Source organism: Diabrotica undecimpunctata, chromosome 8, assembly GCF_040954645.1.
Source record: "Diabrotica undecimpunctata isolate CICGRU chromosome 8, icDiaUnde3, whole genome shotgun sequence".
Lineage (NCBI taxonomy): Eukaryota > Metazoa > Arthropoda > Insecta > Coleoptera > Chrysomelidae > Diabrotica > Diabrotica undecimpunctata.
The window spans coordinates 22,408,660-22,428,694 of NC_092810.1; the positions used below are offsets into that span (position 1 = coordinate 22,408,660).

General features: G+C 33.9%; 1 protein-coding gene across 1 annotated transcript in view; it reads left to right on the forward strand.

The window, feature by feature from the left end:
- Window positions 1-20,035, forward strand: part of LOC140447263 (roundabout homolog 1-like) — a 711,862-nt gene that overhangs the window by 472,491 nt on the left and 219,336 nt on the right. The gene's annotated exons all lie outside the window — the stretch shown is intronic.

Consider the following 20,035-nt stretch of genomic DNA (forward strand, 5'->3'; position numbering starts at 1 on the left):
TGAGAAACAAGTACATCAAAAAAATATTGAAAAGACAAGAACAATCAACTAACCTACTATTGCATTTTCGCTCTCGTATCCATCATCGTCACACTTTTATAAAAACTCTTCAACCGTCATTGTTCTTAATATTTTTTTCATGCGAGATTTCAAAGTTTGTCTTTTTAAATTAAACGTTCTTGCTGCCTCTCTTTGGGACATATTTCTTGAAAAGATATTTTGTAGAGCATCTTTTATGCGCTGCTCACTTATATTTGCCCGATCTGTTTTATTTTGGTACTTTCTTACCATCTGCAATACAAAAAAATATCAAAATAATCACTAAAACTACTACTAAATTAGTGTGGGGCACAATCGGCCACTGCCAAATGTACCCCGTTAGGCCGGCTGAAAGTACCCCACCTGACTTTGCAAGCATGAAAAATTTATTGTGACCTTCTGGTCAAAGTTAGAGGTTATGTCAATACATATTCTGAAATTAGAGATTTTCAACCTAATATGAGCAAATTTTTACAAAAATATGTGAACAGCAACTATCTAAATCACATAAAATATATATTTTTAAAAACGTACCTTTAACTTGAAAAAACACTTAAAAACAAAATAAATATTTGGACGCTGTTTATTGCAGAACTACCAACAACTAAACTGAAGATGGATTGTTGCCACATTTCTAGCGAAAAGTCGGAGCGAAAGTCTGCTTATTTAAAATTTTATTTGCAGTGGCTGAATCTGCTCCCAGGCCGAATCTGCCCCACTCTCCCCTGCATATTGTGTATTTTATGAGTTCTAAATAAAGTAAAATTAGTTTGAAATGTTCCTTTAAAAAAAAAAAAAAAATTAGAGGCATTTGAACTGTGGATGTATCGCAGAATCCTGAGAATATCATGGACCGAGAGAGTCACAAATGTCGAGGTCTTGAGAAGAATGAATAAAGAAAAGGAAATCATCTTTACGATCAAAAAACGAAAACTGCAATACTTGGGACACATTACAAGAGGCGAAAGATATGAACTGCTTCGAATAATTATGCAAGGGAAAATAGCAGGAAAAAGGTCCATAGGAAGAAGACGAAACTCCTGGCTAAAGAATCTACGGGAATGGTATAGCTGTAGCAGCAACGAATTGTTTCGGTCAGCAGTTTCGAAAATACGTATAGCCCTGATGATCGCCAACCTTCGGAACGAAGATGGCACTTGAAGAAGAAGAAGTTCCTTTTTTTGAATTTACATTTTTCGCGTATGGACACCGAGAAATATTATTCCCACCACCCGAATAAATTAGGGGGATATGCAAAATTTTGACGTGACAACGTCTTAAATTAGGTTGTGGCTCGGAGTCATTCATGAAAAAGTGTAACGCCCGCTCACGTCTGTTACAGTGAGTCACCGAACGAGAGAGAGGCCCGCCGGACCGGCGAATGCCTTGCGTCTCTCTCCCACTCAAACATGATCGGTCCGCTGCGCGCGCAGCACTAGAGAATTAGGCGCGTTGAATCATTGCGTGCTTCCGTGCTTGTGTTTCTGTCTTTCTCGAGCGTTATTGGCGTTCAAGACACATTACAGCAGAAACACTTCCTTTCATTTCATATTTCTCCTCAACAAAATCACTTAAATAGAAATTAGTTAAGTTTAAGTTTACATGTACAATGTTTTAGTAAACAAAATATATTTCTATAGTTAAAATTTGTGCAATTCTTATTTTCATTCAATTCCTTGTTCCTATTGTGCAATTTAATAATATTCATATCAATAAATATTCTACCGAGAAAAAGACGTTGTCACGTAAAATCTTCGCCCGTAAAACCGACTTTACAGGCAACCGATTTTTTTTGACACTATGAATCACTAGGGATAGTTATATAATTGTTAACCAGTCAAAGAAAATTGTTTAAAACTATTTAATTTGCTTACGCCCATGAAAGGACTAAAACCGTATTTTTTTATTGTCTTCGACAGTACTTCAAATATTGGGGAATTTACTATTAAATTTCTCAGCACAGCGGACCGTTCAAGTCAAAGTTTTCATCCCAAATCCAAAATAGGCACAAATTTGTAAAATATACTGTATAGTATTTTCTAAAAGAATCTAAAAAAAATACTGAAATAAAAAAATAAATATTGCTTACTGTACTATGAAGATGCTAATATCAAATAGAATGAAAAACCAGCTGAAAGGAAAATATTTGAGAATGTCTTTTGTTATTCTAATGCCACAAAATAAACAATGAGATCAAGTGATACTTGAGAACGATATGATATTTATGTCCTACAACCACATTGGTCTTCGTTCTCTTTGCATTTCGGACGCATTTGAAATAACTCTTTTGTTTCGCCAGCAGATGTTTTATAAGTAATATCGAGTTTCATAGGAAACAACTGGGATTTTTGTAACGAAGAGGTATTGCATTTATTAAACAGATGATGGTATTTTCATGACAAAACAAAAACAGCTTTGCTAAAATGGCTGGATTGTTGAACAAAATAATTAAATTTGTTCAAACAAAATTGTGAGAATATTATTTATTAAGTACGATTACAAACATCAGTCGGTACCTTGGTGGAATCATGACTGCAAAGAAACATTAAAACAATCGAAACAAGCTTTTAATCAATTCAAACGACAAAAAACTCAAGAAAATTCTATAGAATTCAAAAAATTAAGAGAAGTCGCTAGGTATACCAAAAAAAAAGCCAAACGTAACTCTTGGAGAGAATATGTGACCACAATACATAGTTCAACTCCTATAACAGCTATATGAAAAAAAGTCAACAAAATGTCTTGTTCCAAACCCCATAAATCAATCAACTTTCTAACTCAAAATAACACTATTTATAAAAGCCCAGAAGAAATATCCAATATACTAGCATCTACTTATGAATATAACTCAAGTAACTTAAATTATACTTCCAATTTCTTAAAAATCAAAATAAAAGAAGAAGAAAATCCTATAGAATATTACGATCAAAACAATAACGATCTTAATATACAAATAACAAAGGAAGAATTAGAAAATGTATTTCAGAATTGTAAGAACACTTGTCCTGGACCCGACAATATACCGTTTATATTTCTTAAAAATTTAGGCCCTTAATCTAAAGAACACCTACTCAAAATCTACAATATAATCCTATGCAGAAACGTATTTCCTAAATCATGGAAAAATTCAATCATAATCCCTATTCAAAAACCAACTAAACCAAAATCAGATCCACAAACATATCGACCGATATCACTCACATGTAGCATTGGTAAAATATTAGAAAAGATAATAAACAATAGGCTTATGTGGTATTTAAAAGCAAACAAATTAATTATTCCAGAACAATGTGGTTTCCGAAAACATCGCTCAACTTTAGACAACCTCGTTGACTTAGAATCAGAAATCCACGAAGCATTTGCAATAAAACAGCATTGTGTTGGAATATTTTTTGATATAAGCAAAGCATATGATACAGTTTGGAAATATTCAATCATTAAAACACTCAGCAACTGGTTAATAAGGGGTAACATATTAAAATACATTTCAAATTTTCTTAAAAACAGACAATTTCAAGTTCGAGTTGACAGAACATATTCTCAAACAAAAATTCAACAAAATGGTATAACACAAGGATCAAATTTAAGCACAACTTTATTCTTAGTAGCAATAAATTCGAATTAACACAAATTGAAAACCCCGTCAAAGCTAGATTATACGCTGACGACCTAGTTATTTTCTGTAGAGGAAAAAACATAGCAACGATTCACAATCACATTCAAAAAGCGTTAACACACATTGAGAAATGGTCAGCTACAAGTGGATTTCAGTTTAACACTACAAAAACGAAAGCAATCTGTTTCTCAAAGAGAAATCAAATCCAAACAAAAGAATTATATCTACACGAACAAAAACTAGATTATGTAGAAGAAATCCGATTCTTGGGTATGACGTTTGATAAAAAATTAACTTGGAAGACACATTCAACAGCTGAAAAAATCCTGTCTACCTGGTATAAATTTACTACGATCACTTGCCTTTAAAAACTGGGGTGCCGATTATTCAAGTTTAATACTTATTTACAAATCCATAATTCGATCAAAACTTGACTATGGAGCCATCGTCTACAACTCCTCCAAAAAAACACATTTGAAGTCACTCGATATTATCCAAAATAGATGTCTACGTATTTCATTAGGTGCTCACTACACAAATCCCATTCAAAGTCTCTATTGGGAAAGTGGAGAACTTACTCTTTCTTTCAGAAGACAATATCTAAGCCTAACATATGCAGCGGCAGTGTCATCAAACCGAAATAATCCAGTACTGCATAACGTTTTTGCTGATCGATTTACAAATAAATTTCAACAAACACATCAAATTGATCATCCTTTTTACTTTCTTATAAAATCATACTTATCCAAATTAAATTTTCAATTTCCAAAAACCTATGATACCTCTTCAATCCACAACCCTGCACCATGGACAATATCTATTCCTGATATCGACATCAGTCTAACAAACCTAAGAAAATCGGAGATATCATCAACCGTCATTAAACAAAAGTTTTATGCGCTATTAAACAGATATGGCAATACCTACAACGTATACACCGATGCGTCAAAAAATGAAGACAGATTGGAGCAGCAATTTATTCGGAAGACTCCTCAGTAAGTTTCAAATTGCCATCAATTACAACCATCTTTTCGGTTGAATTATTCGCAATTCTAAAAGCACTATTGTTAATACAAAACAAAAACAAAAAAGGATGTATAATAATCACAGATTCTTTAAGTTCATTATCCTCACTGACTCAATTGTACTGTGACAACTCCCTTCTACTTCTTATTAAAAAAGAACTTAAAAACATTGCAAGTAAGAACATCCAAGTTCACTTTTTATGGGTGCCTTCTCATATCGGAATTGAAGGTAACGAAGTTGTAGATAAACCGGCTAAAAACGCACCAAATAACCCGATGTCCGAAGAAAGTGATATATTGGTACAAAACGATTTAAAACCATACTTAAAACAAAAAATAATTCAAAAATGGCAACAAACTTGGAACAACACTCCATCAAAGTTATACGAAGTCAACAAACATTCACATCTTTGGAAACCAAAAATAAATGACAGGAGAGAGCAAGTGATATTTACCCGTCTCCGTATCGGCCATACACGACTTACTTATGACTATTTATTACAGCGCAAAAATAAACCAGTGTGTGAAGTGTGCAACAGTGTTCTATCGGTAAAACATTTTTTAATACAGTGTCCCAAATATAATAGTGAACGACTCAAATATAACATACCCAACTCCCTAAGAGATGCCCTAGAAGAAAACACAGACACCCGAAAAATATTTTCCTATCTTAAAGACTGCCAACTTCTTCAAACGATCTAAAACGTACATTGTAACACATACAAAGATATTATTATTATTATCATTGTAAACTAATGTATATTTCACTTATTGTATCTATATTGTATTAATCTAAATACGCTAATGACCCTGCGTGGTTGATATTCGTTTTATTTAAACAATCTCAATTCACTCGCTTCTAAAATTTTGACATTTAAATGCTTTATTTCTTTCATGCTTTGATTGAATATAATACGTGAGGGCAAGTCTTCTAAATTATACGATTTCGTTTTGTATTAATTTGGCAGTTAATTTAATCTTTAAATCTTGTTTCGCAGACATAATATCTGTGGGTATCTTCAGTGATTATATTGTTCCAACCCTTATAATATTAAAATGTCCAGTCAGATCACCGGATAAATCACACCAATAAAAAAATCCAATATATGTACTTCCAAAACTAAAATTAAAATAAGCTACAATTAACCATTGTGCCCGTCTGATTGTATCCTACTGTTACTATAATACTACCATTATTTTTTTTAAGAAATATGCTTCTCTTAAGAATAAATTTCAGGAAGATGTAAATTGCATCAACTTAAAAAGGGTGTGAAAAATATTAGTTATATATCGTGTAGATAAGTGAATATGGTAAGAGCTCAATAAAACAATTTTTCCTTTCCCGTCAATAATGAAGCGGCTTTTCAGTTTCCAAATCACACCGTCTAAGATCTATGAAGCGTATACGATAGATCATAAAAAGCATCATCCCGTGTTGCATACAGACACATCTATTATGTAAATCTGACGATACCTCAAAGTATAATCCGGTATGATAAAATGCGAATATTTCCTGTGATCGATACCCAAAATCTGCCATCATATCTTGCTTCAAGTACCTAAGGGATTCAACTCACGCCTGAGACCAGGAGGGGGCCTCCGAAACTTTCTCCTTCTTTTTCGACTCTCCAACTGTAGCGGAATTCTCCTCCAGACTTACGAGTAATGTCCAGGATCAACTTGCGATTCATATTAAACCCATTAGTGTGCCAGGGCGACGTCCTGATTCCAGATTTTCGTCTCTCCCGTTTGGTCGTTGTAAAGTCTTATGTCTTTGTTCCCTCTTTTGTGAGTCCGAGCAGGGATTTTGTACCCCTCACTGATGGCAGGGGCGCACCTAATTGGTTTTATCTCTGATAGTATATAGGCGATCTTTTATCTCCCTAATAATGTGTCTATTAAATAATTGATAAAATACTTCACAAATATTTTAACAGAATATATTGATATAAGTGATTGATTCGACCGTTACTTGATGGAAATTCATTATATATCTAACTATAAAACGCGGAAAAGTTTCTTCCAAACAAAATTTTTTATAATTTATTATCACTGCAGCTGTTTCGGCAAAGTGTCTTTCTGAAGTGATTTATTTTTGGTATGTGTTTACACTTTATAGTCTTTAACTGAATAAGTTAAGCAGGGGAGAACTGTTTACCTTAAGATGGTAATTCAGGATTATATCTGTGTTTTCTAATTTGTTAATTTCCATAGATTCTAATAAAGATAGGTTTAGGTCTTTATTGTGAATGTGAAGAATTTGAAAATGGTCATTAAAAGAATGATTGTGATCTAGAATGTAAAGTGCGTATGTAGAATATGTTTTTCTCTTATTGAAAGCCGTTTTGTGTTGTACTGTACGTTATCTAAAAGTACTACCAGTTTAACCAATGTAAGTTTTTCAACTTTGTGCAATTTTCTTAAATTTTCTTTCTGTTAGAATCTTCTACACCGTATTAGAAAAAAGATGACTAAAATCGGTAAAGTCGTTCCCAAATTATAGCGTGACCAAGAGAGATAGGGATTCATTTTTATATATTTAGAAGATTAGAAACCTGCCAAGACTGTCTTCTTGTATAATTTCACCTTGTGTTGTCTACTGGTCACGTTGTTTATTCTACCTATAATAGAAGCCACAGTTAGGATACAGTGCAGGTAAGATATGTAATGTATTTCTTACGGGAGAACGGCCGACCACGTTGCCGGTTTGCCATGAGCGGCGCATCAGGACCGGATTTAAGAATCTTAGCACTGGAATATACGCGCACACACCAATTGCCTACGGTTGTGTAAAATACTATTACATTATTGTTTCAACTAAAGCATGATTCAATTATTGATGTATAAATAAGAGAGTTATAAATAACAGCTTCAATTGTAAACACATTCTTTGGGATGTAAAAATAATTATAAAGTCATTAAGAGAAGCGAATCAGTTTTAATCCCCATTGTCCACACAAAGCAAACATGTCTCTTTGTCGATTTGGGTTCTGACCATTAGACCAAAAACTTGTTGGCAAAAACTATGAAAGCTCAGTTCTATTTCATTGTCGCAAGCGTATGAAAGTACCCACATCATGGAGCTGTTGCTAGTATCTGTCGTGAATTTCAAACAGGGAATGACTCTTAGTCATACCCCCTTAGAGGGTAACACAAAGGCGAATGGAGAGATCAATGCTGGGCCTGACCTTGAAAGATCGCGTGAGAAATGAGGAGATACGCCGACGAACTGGCGTAGACGATATTATACTGCGAATCAATAAACAAAAGTGGAAGTGGGCTGGACATGTTGCTAGAATGGAAGACGGAAGATAGACGAAGAGATTATTGGAGTGGAGACCAAGAGCCGACAAGCGAAGTCGAAGCAGACCACCCACCCGATGGACCGACGACCTAAAGAGAATAGAAACAAACTGGATTGCAGCAGCTAGAGATAGAGAGAACTGGAAACGTTTGGAGGAGGCCTATATCCAACAATTGATGTAAAAATGGGGCTGGATGATGATCACTCTTAGTGTGCAAGTAAAACGTGTGGTGTTAAATGTATCTGAACTTAAAAAATGGTGGGAGCTTGACTATTACTGTGAAAAAAATTTCGAAAATGTGCGCTGTGAGTGTTTGCAAAATTTATGACATCCGCGAAGAGGCCCAGCAGAGTGAACTGAAACCGATACAAAAAAGGAAGAAAAACAGTTTCCAGTGCAATTCACGTGGGAATACTTACGATGAGGGAGAAAATCTCGAATAAGGAAAATTATCCTTGATTTTTTTGGAAAACACACCACCCACCGTCGACAGCATAAGGAACAGGGTGAAGGATGATGAGGACCTACCAACTTTTTTAAAAACCCCATTTCGTAGGTCAAATGAAATGGTTTTGAATATGGACAGGACTGAAATCTCCAACCCAAATAGGTTCTCGGTTTGTTCTTCTTCATGCTAGGAACAAAACTGGTTTTGTAGCATGAGCCCAATTAACTTTCTTGACCAAAAAGGGAACCACTGATTACCACGACATAATGGACGGGGATCTATATGAAGAATGGTTTGAGAAGACGTTAATTCCAAACTTCCCGAAAGACAAAGAAAACGTTATCGTTTTAGATAACGCGTCATTCCACTTCGGGAAATTTGAATTCCCGAAAAAATATAGTATGCAGCTCATTATGGTTTCCGCACGTGTCACGGTTTCAAATCATTAAACAGCAAAATATGTCTATCATGCTTGTGTCGTATGCCACGCGTCGTTTGAAAAGAAGAGAAGCGAAAAGAAGAAGAATTGACAGTTGACAGACAAAAAAGAATTGACAGTTGATATTAGATAAGGAAAAGAAGAAGAATTGACAGTTGATAAATGGTTCCGATCTCGTCTACGTCGATTTTAAAGAAAAAACGTAGAGCGGTTGATAAAAGAAGCTTCCCAACGCGTATCTAAAGAGCAGAAGAAAAAATGTTTGCGGTGGAAAATTTGCAGGAAGATATAGTGTAGTACTGTCGGTATACATTATTTTAAGCATTGGAAGAGTTGATATACCCAGAAAGTATTTAAACGGATAAAAAATTACTAACTGTACATTTTTTCAATAATGATTAATTTAATTTTCTTTAACTTTTTTATTTACGTACTTTTTACACTTGGAACTTAAAGGTAATTAATCCTTAGGCATTAATCCTTATTTGATTGATCCAGGTGGACACCATTTTAGACTCAATATGTTTACATATTATTTTGAATATTCCTTTCCTTCATCGTCAAAATGATCGTCCTATGTTGTTTATAAAGTATGCCATTTTCATATTATGTGGTTTAATTTTGTTTTATATTTAGCCTTCTTTCCCCCATTAACTATTTCTTTCAGATTTATATTTTTTTTTTACGCCTTTTCAATATTACCAAATTATTTACGGACTCAATCGGATGCTTCAAATCTGCGTAGGTCAGAGATACAAAAAATTTAACGTAGTAGATCTGGATTTAAGTTAGAATATGCCGATAGATTAGGTCAGGATCAGCCGATGGATCAGCTGTATGATAAAATGTATGGGAACTAACGGTTCGGTGACATTAATTCAATTGATTCCTAATGGAAGGTGTGAGACTCTAGTTAACACGTACCTGTTTAATACGTTAAGTCGTTTACCGACTTAAAAATTGTTAAAGTTAAAGTAAGCATTGTTATGCGCAGCGTAATGCACATATGCTGTCTGAGTAGACTGCTTACTAATTTTTTTCTGTTCTACACTAAGTTCATTCTCTTCTAAGTGGAAGAATTGACTATTAACTGGAAATCTGTGTCTCCTATCTCTAAAGCAAACTGAGGCCATTAAAACAAACCGAAAATTTAGACAGAATAACTTATCAAATCAATAAAAATAGGATTAAAGTTAAACTGTAACAAAACTCGACACATCAAGTAGAAAAACTTGAAGTCACACAGTAAAATAAACAAAATAAAATAAGTAACTGAATACATATTCTACTGGGCAAATCTTAGTGATTTGCCCAGAATGAATAAGGAAATTCGGACCGAGGAAATGAAAAGAAAACCAAAACTAAAGTAAAAAGCATTTTAACTCAAGTAGCAAAATTTAAATGGAAATTTTATGAGCATGCCCTGACGTAATACAAAATAATTATGCGTTGTAGATAATCAAAATACGAATACAAACAAGAAATACGAATACCACAAACAGGATGGTAATATGACATAAAAGATCAGTGCAAGATAGATATAAATAGTCCAGGATAGAAAACGATGGAAGAAAGATCGGAAGACACATGTCAAAAGATGAATGTTCTCGACTAATTGGATCGATACTGACTCCGAAATCTGAAATTTTGTACTTTTATTTTATTATGTCTTAATATATATTCTACGCCACTGTTGCTTTTTAGGAATCCCTCCCCTGTCTCTTTTATCAGCGGATTTGCAATATCGATGACACGGGCAAACCCAGACTCATTCCGACTAATACTCCAGATTAAGATTAACTGTCGCAGGATCATTAAAAAAATTGGTTTTAGAGAAGTGAAACGACGGAACGAGACTAAATTGTGACAAATTCTCTCGAATTTCCAAGATAAAGTAATAAGGGGTAATTCGAGCGAACTGCCAATTATTTGGGAATCTTATCTAGGAGAGAGTCTAGTGATTCTCCATCAAGGGCGACGTTTTTTCTAATTTATTTTAATTTGAAATTTTGTCTATATATGGAGTGTATGGTTATATAGGTTGATACTTTGGTGATTGGACAGAGAATGAAGACAAATAGAACAAATTATAAATCAGTAATTACAAATTGACTTACACTATATATATATATATATATATATATATATATATATATATATATATATATATATATATATATATATATATATATATATATAAAATAAAGTTTTATTTTGAGGTTGCAGTCATTAATACGGCAGGAAAGTGAAACTCTTTGTTCTTTATCAAGCTTTCGCAAAATTTATTTGCTTCTTCAGGATATGCTAAAATATGGTATCAGTAAATACAATGAAATTATAATTAAATAGCATTGTATAAAACTAGTATAAAAACTTACAACATGAGGTTAATCCATTAAATTTTCAAATTTACAAAACATTAAAACTTAACTTAATAAAATTATATAGTTATGAAGTACAATATTTTAATTTTATTTAATTTTGTACAAATTCATTATGACATTGATTATGTTGATGTTTGATTTATGTCAGAAAGACACTCGTTTCTGTTTATTTTATTTTTTGTTGTTGATAACTAGCTCTGGATTGTTATTATGGTTACGTACAAAGTGGCGCCAAATATGAATATTTAAATTTTTTGAAATTATAGTATTTATAGTCAGAAAATCTAATATTAGAAAATTATAGTATTAATTTTCGTAAGACAGAATGTAATTATAGATATTGCTTAGTTTATCAATGTCAGTTTTTTTATTAACGCATTGATATTTATTTATGCATACCATTTCTAAGAATTCTCTTTTATTTAATTGGTTTTCACGTGTTAATATATTAGTTTCATTGAAATTAAATGAATGATTTTTATTAATTGCATGATCTATTAATGCACACGTATTTTTATTATTTCTAAGGTCACTTTTATGTGATGTTAGTCTGCCTATTAGATTTCTAGATGTGTGTCCGATGTATGACTTATCACAATTTTCGCATTTTATTATATAAACTACATTTGAGCTTTCCATAATACTAATAGGTGATATAGTTTTTGTATACAATGGTGCTAATGTTTTAACATTTTTAGTTGCAATTTTAATATCAGAATAGTTAGCAAAGACTTGTGTGTTAATGTTGGTATGTAAGGTAGTGATGTGAAAGTAAATTGAGATTGCACGATTTGTTGTTTTGGATCTCTTGTTTGATTCATGTCAATCATGTAAGAATTACAACAAATAGAGTAGTAAAGACGGCAAGAGACGGTTCCCCAATAGGAAGACGATCAGTAGGAAGACCACGAAAACTATGGAACGACAACTTACTGGAGGCTAATTGAAAAACAGACAGAGTCATGTCTATATAAAAAGAAGAAGAAGAAGAAAAAGAGGAAGAGAAGATTTATATTTGGTCGTCCGAATACATTACTTTTTCTTTTATTTTAGGTACTATTATTGTTTATCTGAAGGGAAAATTAACTATTTCTTCGATTATTTTTTTATCTCGCCTAACGACATCATTGGAAACGTTAACTCTTAATTGGAAACGTGAACTCTTAAGTGTGGCCATGCTTAAACGCTTGGAAGTCTTTGAGATGTAAGTATATAAATGACTACTAAAGATAAACCGGATGGAACGAGTTAGAAATGAGGGGGTCTTTAGACGGCTGGAATACTTAAGTCACATTATAAGACATCCTAGGAAATATGAACTTTTTTGATCATTCAGGGAAATAATCAAGGTAAACGTGGTCCTGGTAGAAGAAAACCATCATGGTTAAAAAATCTAAGGCAATGGTATGGAAAATCGACTACATCATTATTTAAAGCTGCTGTCACTTAAATCACCATAGCCAATATGATATCCAATTTTCGATAACGATCTTGGAACTAGAAGAAGAAGAATAGTGACATCATAACCTCAGGAAATTACCTATTTTAACAAACTTTATTTGTTCTCACGTATTAACTACCTTTCATGGACCATAAAATGCAAGAATTCATTAAAGATATGGGTTTAGTGCTTTAATAAATACATATTGTGTCATATTACGTGCAAACTGCACACATTTTTCTCACTGTTTCCTTGTCATATTCATATCTTGAACCCTTTGACTATATTCCATAAAGTTCTTTCTTAATGCTAATTTCAAATTGAACTTATTTAGTACCGCATACCAACGACAAAGCTCCGCAGACAAACATCGATGAAATTAATATAAGGCTCCGGTCCGAGAGAATAGACGACACTTCAACCACTTCCTTTAATACCTGTCCTCCATAAACACAGACCTACGTTACCAGCTCCTAATAAAGCAGTCTCATAAGTTTCATGCATGCAAAAGTGGAGCTTAGATCGGCACTAGGATAAGATTTAGCCGGCATGGCATCGGGGCCGAGCTGAAACTGAAATGAATTAAAGTCTTTATAATGGTAGCACCGACCGGTGGTGTCCTGTTTGTTATGACTCGCAGATCACGTAACTAATTTCTATTCATTGTTCGTGAAATAATTATTTTACAAGTTTATGTGCACGGTTTACAGGTCGAGCTTTAGTGGTATTTCAAGGATCTGTAAGAATAAATAAAATACCTGCAAAATAGATTTTTGACGAGAAATCAGAATATGAAAGAGTCTAAAAATGAAATGAAATCTTTCTAAAGACTATTAATAAACGTTTATCTATATACCAAAAAACGACTCATCTGAGAATATTGTAAAAAATCAGATAGGTTATACAGTGTGTTCCAAGATGTTTTAACAGCTTATAATTCAGGAAGTAACGAATATTTTTATTTGAAAATTGGGAAATGTTAATTGGACCTACAATACTATCAACTACTGCATACAAGATATCTGTAACGTCATCACGGGCGCTGTGGTGTCATTACAATGGAAAAAATTGAAAGAATCGGGGGTGAAGGTTAGGTCAGATGTAAGAGTTTTTTATTCCAAATTCAACAGAGTGTATTAATTTAAATAAATACGCTAAATTTTCAATTTAATTTTTATTTTCAACAATAATCAATAACATTCAAAATTTGAAATAATTTTATAGGATGTGTTCAACACAAGCGTCAAACCGTGTAAGCAGTTCACGTGTACATGTGGCATAATATCATCTCTGGCATAATAGGGGTACACGCTTGTCTAATTTTAGTTTTTAAATCGTCTACATCTGTAGGTTCTTCGTTATAAACAATTTCTTTTAAATAGGTATACACAAAAAAATCTAAGGGTAATGGCACAGGCGATCTTGGAGGCCATCGGACGGGTCCGTTAATTCCAATCCATCTGCATGGGAATGTGGTATTAAAGTAATTGTAAAGGAATATTCTCCAGTAACAAAGGTAGCTCATTTTTTAGAAAATTCATCTCTGACCATTTAAATATCCTTAAAAAAAATAGAGTGCAGATTTTTCACGGACCAATAATGGGAGTGAACTGGCTGTAATGGTGAACAAGAGATTCCGTAATGGATGCCTATTAGTTAAAAGTTACCCCGGTGCTGACGTATCGTCAGATCATATTCCTGTTATTGGTAAATTTAGATTTAGATTTAAAAAGGTTACAAAAAGGAATAGTAACAAAAAATGTGTTATGAGAAGTCTAAAAGATAAGGAAATAAAGGAGACAGTTGCGCGGATCTTTTCAGAAAAGCTAAGTAATATGTAGCAAACATATGATCCAGAAAAATCACTTCAGAATATATGTGAAACCTTTAACAAGATCAGAGAAGAACATTTAATAAAAAATAAAGAGAAGAGGAAAAGTTGGATAAATGACAATATACTACAACTCATGCAAAAATATTCAGAGACAAATAAGAAGTGAAATACTAAAGGCCAAAGAAAATTGGTTAAAAAGACAGTGTGAAGTGATAGAGTTGTTGGAACAAAACATGATATAATCGTTTTCATCGTTCTTGGCGTGTGCGTGTAAAAACACTTGCAATAAGTTGTTTCATCTGTCTTTCCTTGTCTAAGCTAGATTCGTTTACCTCCTCCAGTGGCGGAGCAAAATGTAGCATGTCAAACGAAATAATAGTTATAAAAGAAAATTATAAATTATTTTTCATTAAATTTCTAATAACGGAATATACGTATAAATTGCGAAGAAGTATTTTTCTAGCTTGCAGTACAATAGGACAGGATATAACGAAAAGTACATTTTAAAAGGATTTTGAAATATACCCTAAAAAGTGTTAATTATTTAACCCACTTTAATTAAAAAATGATACAGATTTTTTAAGTTTTAAGCACTGTAGCGAATTCTGAACTGTTACAACGTACTGACCTTGATTAATTAGCTAATCAGTCAGCGTCTTTACTGGAACTGTTTTCATCATTGGAATCTTCCGCCAAATCGATGATAATCCTACTTTCATTTTCATCATATGTGACCATTTTTGCCCAGTCGTCCTGAATTAATTTTTCAGTATGGTTAACACAACTTGCCCACACTGCAGGTGTTGCCTCAGCTAATGCATCGCCCCAAAATTTTTTCACTGTTTCATCTCCACGTCCATGTTCTCCAATATGACGATCATAGTATTGTTTAGAAATGCCCCAGACCAACTCAATCGGATTATATTGACAGTGATATGGAGGCAATCTCAAAACCTGATGCCCATGTTCTTGGAGTAGCTCGTCTATAATGTACCTGGTATTTTGTGATTTATTCTGGCGACAAAGACTCAATAGCTGTGTCTTGCCCGAATCGTCGTCAAAAATTATTTTTTTCTCTCGTAACCATTCTTGTAAGTCCGATTTTTTCCAACTGGCATTCGATAACTTTTCTATTAAAGAGCTATGGTATGAGGCATTATCCATAATAATTAGATCCACTCTTCGATTTCGTAGAAAACAGTAATCCAGCATCTTTAACAAATCCTTGCCTACTTCCGGCATGTAAAACAACAAAGCGTTTACCTGTATTATCGTGTCCTTTTCTGATGCTTTTCACACAGTCATCTTGCCAAGTACGTTTATATGCCCCTTTTAGGAATATCCATGTTTCATCTAAAAAAACGAACTGAAGTGGGCTTGGACTTAAAAAATTTCTCATATAATGCCTCAAAAGATACAGTCGTTTGGAGACAATACATGGTTTCTCACATAGCACTCGTCTACTATTTTCTAGTTTGTATGAAAACCCACAATTTTTCATAAGACGCCACAAACTTGTATCAGAACCGTCATAGAGATGCTTGTTTCTTAATTGTGTATTTAGAACTTTAATTGTAACGTGCTCTCCTTTTGCTTTCATGCCATACAGTACATTTCTAATCTCTCCTTTTATAGTATCGCTGACATCATTAGTCTTTTTTTTTGTACATTACGTGACTCTCCTGGTGTAGTAAGAGCTGCCCCTGTCTTGTATTCACTCTTTATTCTTGTCACTGTGCGAAGACTGATTTTCAAAGCGTCCGCTACTCGTTCATGTACCGATGATAACGAAAGCAAAGGTCCGTTGTTTTCTTTTTCTTTTTTAAAATACTCCAATAAATGAACTACACTGTCGCATTTCTCCTGTTATCGTTTTTCCCGGCATTTTTTTATTAAATAGAACAATTAATTATTCACAACAAAAAATAATAAGTAAAACTGTTCGGAACAAATTCCAACAATGACTGACTAAAATCGACTAAAACAACATAAAGTATCAATGGTAATTGCTACAATTATAAACCTATTAGCCAGCTCATTCAAGAACAATGCCACAAGTCATTATTGCAATGGGTATCGGAAGAGAGAGAGTTAATTTATAATAAACTGGAATTTTTAAGGTGTCGAGAGTATTATTTTATGTAATGGAATTCCACACAGTAGGAGCTCAAACTATTAATTAATTAAAAACTGTTTACTTATAAAAACTATTTCATCAGCTACTTCAAACCTGTACAGATCAGGGTAACATGTTAAAAAACACACGTCACTGCCAGCTATCTGTATTCGTAAAGAGGCCGAACTTATCACCGACACCGTATCGGCCAAACGCATCGGTGTTATTGCTACAATACTGGGAGACGTGAGTGGTCTCTTCATTCCCTTCTCATCGCACTTTACCATGACGAACGTGACTCGCACAATTGAATTACGCATCTGTGTATCAGAGAGAGACGAATATTAAAAATTCCGTAGTAGCTTATTTCAGGCACACACCAAGAACGATGAAAACGAGTTATACATTTAATATGCATAAAAAGTTAAAACAAGCAGCTGGTCTTCAAAAATCAACCACAGCTAGCAAGCTGCAAGATCAATAAGGGAACATCACAGATAAAGATCAAGAAATATGCATATGGGCCAAATACATACAAGAACTCTTTGATGATAATAGGTCCGAACAACTTCCGTCCTACATATGTAATGACAACTTACCAATCACAGATGAAGTGGAAAAAGCAATATGCTGCAATTAATTCTTCAAGCAAAAGTAGAAGGAAAACGAGGACGAGGAAGGCAAAGAATTTCCTGACTGGAAAATCTACGTACGTGATTCAACACAACAACCAAAAATCTTTTCAGAGCCGCAGTTTGCAAAATATAGATTACCACGATGGTCGCCAACATTCGAAACAGATAAGCACTACAAGAAGAAGAACTTAGATTATAACAAGACTTTATATTTATATTATTAGAAAACGGGAAAAATTATGTCTTAATAAAAACACATCAGAAAATATTGAAATTAAAACAGGTGTAAAAGAAGGTTGTGTTGTGATACCGCTCATCTTAAACACACACTTTTATGAAATTTTGGATATATCTTTAGAGAAAGAAACTGCTGCAATAAATGTCAATTGAAAAAAGATTCACAACAGTAGGTTCGCGGGTGTTATCCCCGTATAAATTACATGCCTGCTAGTGGCGGGATAAGGGAAATAATACATTGACTTATAGGACAGTCCTTACAGTAGGGATCTTGGCCTGTACAAAAACATTTAAGCGGGTGTGGGGTAATACTGGACTTTGGTTGCATTGGTAGTGTGTTGGCTAAATAGTTCAGGATATGATGCTGATAGGAAAGATATTCCGGTATCAAATGCCCAAAACTCTTTTAAAACCATAGTAATGAAGAAAACTTTTCAAATATAACAAAAATTATACTGAAATACAAACAAAGGCTCTATCAATGCAATCTAGAACGCCGCGATCATACAAAATCTGTTTCAGTTTCTTTGTCAAAGATTCTGCAGATTAAATATGTTAAGATTCATATAGCTCATTCATTTTCGTGTATTCCCCGATCATCAGGTGACACTGATAAGTTTTGCTAATCGATCGATCTCTTATCGGTATTCCCACTGTGTATAATCTATTTGTGCATATATTAGTTCTGTTAAGTTCAAAATCACTCATGTGGGCTTCTCTTAGCTCTCATACAGTAGCAAGTAGATATTCTTTTATGTCCCCGATAGAAGATAGATCTCCTTCAGAGAAGCGACCCTACAATTATTCATTGAAGCGAGGAGGATTAACTCATCTTAACAGGAATCACTTCACCCCGCCCAATACTCCAGACCATCCACTTCCCTCCGATAGCTCTCTGATGCGCTATAGAGGCTCTCTCATGAGCAAAGTGCTTATCATGTGGGACTCCTGGGTACAAAGCTTCCCACGTGAAATCCTACCCCGAACAATGCAGGCCAGCGTAAGGTACTCTATCAGCTTTATATTTTTGTTAGTGTTTTATTATTTTTTTTTGTGGTGGCCGAAGCCGTTTTAGTGGGAATGACTCGGTCCCACAATATCAGAAGAACCAGAGAGCCGACCAATGATAATAAATGAAGAGCTACTATATGCTCAAGAATATAAATAACAGAAAGACTCCTGGTCCGGACGAGATGTCTGTTGAATTAGGTACTTAAGACCAGCTTCTGCAGAATATCATGCAGGGATAGATTTTAGTAAAGTCTAGCGTTGGAAGGCGACGAATGTCATGGCTGCGCAATCTCAGAAAGTTAATTTATTGCTCGCCTAACCAGATTTATAGAACAGCTGTAAGCAGAATACAAATAGTCGTAATGATCACCAACCTTCGAAAGAACACGTCATCTTGAGAAGTAGGGTTTCTCTTGCACAATGCAAGTTTTCATAAATATCTGCCTAGAATACAGTATATTAACCGTTAGTTTTTAAATATATTTTTTCATTATTTATATCTCTTGATTTATACTTCTATTTGTACTGTCTACTTCCTCATATTTCTTTATTTTTTTCTAATTACAAAACAATCCCGATATCGTCGGAACCGGTTCTGTTTTGAATATGAAATGGGACCTTAACGGGCTCTATTTTATGAGAATGGCATGTATTCGCTATTCGGCTTTGTGTGGCCAGGAACAATTACACGGGTTCACAATGATTAAGGACTGTTTAAATAAGGGATACAGCACACCCCGCCGTACAACAATGTGTTGTGTTCATAACTGACGAGCAGTCGGGAATACACATAAAAATACGTGGGGGCTATAAAAGAATCATCGGAGTTAAAAAAATATACATTTCACAAAGTATTATAGGTATTAAAATGAATGATATATGAAGAGAAAGGAATTTTTTTAATATCAAAAGTGTTCGATGTGAGCTCATCTCGTTATATAACGGGCATTAGACTATCATATTTCTGGAAATAAGGATGATTAATACTCAAGTAATTTTTTAACACGAAGTGTCTACCTATTTTTGCTCTGGAAGACACTTATTGGATTAAGATATATCTCATACTCCGGTGGACGACAAGTGAATTGTTGCTATAGCGTATTAATATTAATGTTTATCGATTGTAATAAACTTTTTGACAGAGCAAAGATAATAATTTTTTGCTCTACCTAAAAATTTTGTTCTGTGCTTGTCTTCCATAGTGAATACGAGCTCGCCAGTATACCACGCAGGATAGACTGGACAGGAAATTCTCATCCCCAATGAAGTGAGTCCCACTAGCTAATAGAAAATCTCCTAGGGGTGTACAGAGTGGCCCAAAAGTCTGTAAACGGCCAATTATCTCGTAAATTGCTAGTCATAATTGTACAAAATTTGAGGTACACCTATTTTGGGATACGGAGATTCTTCTTCTTCTTCTTTAGATGCAAATCCACTAATGGATGTTAGCGATCACAGTTTCCATTAATTCTCTATTTCTTGCAATATGTATCAGAGATTGTATG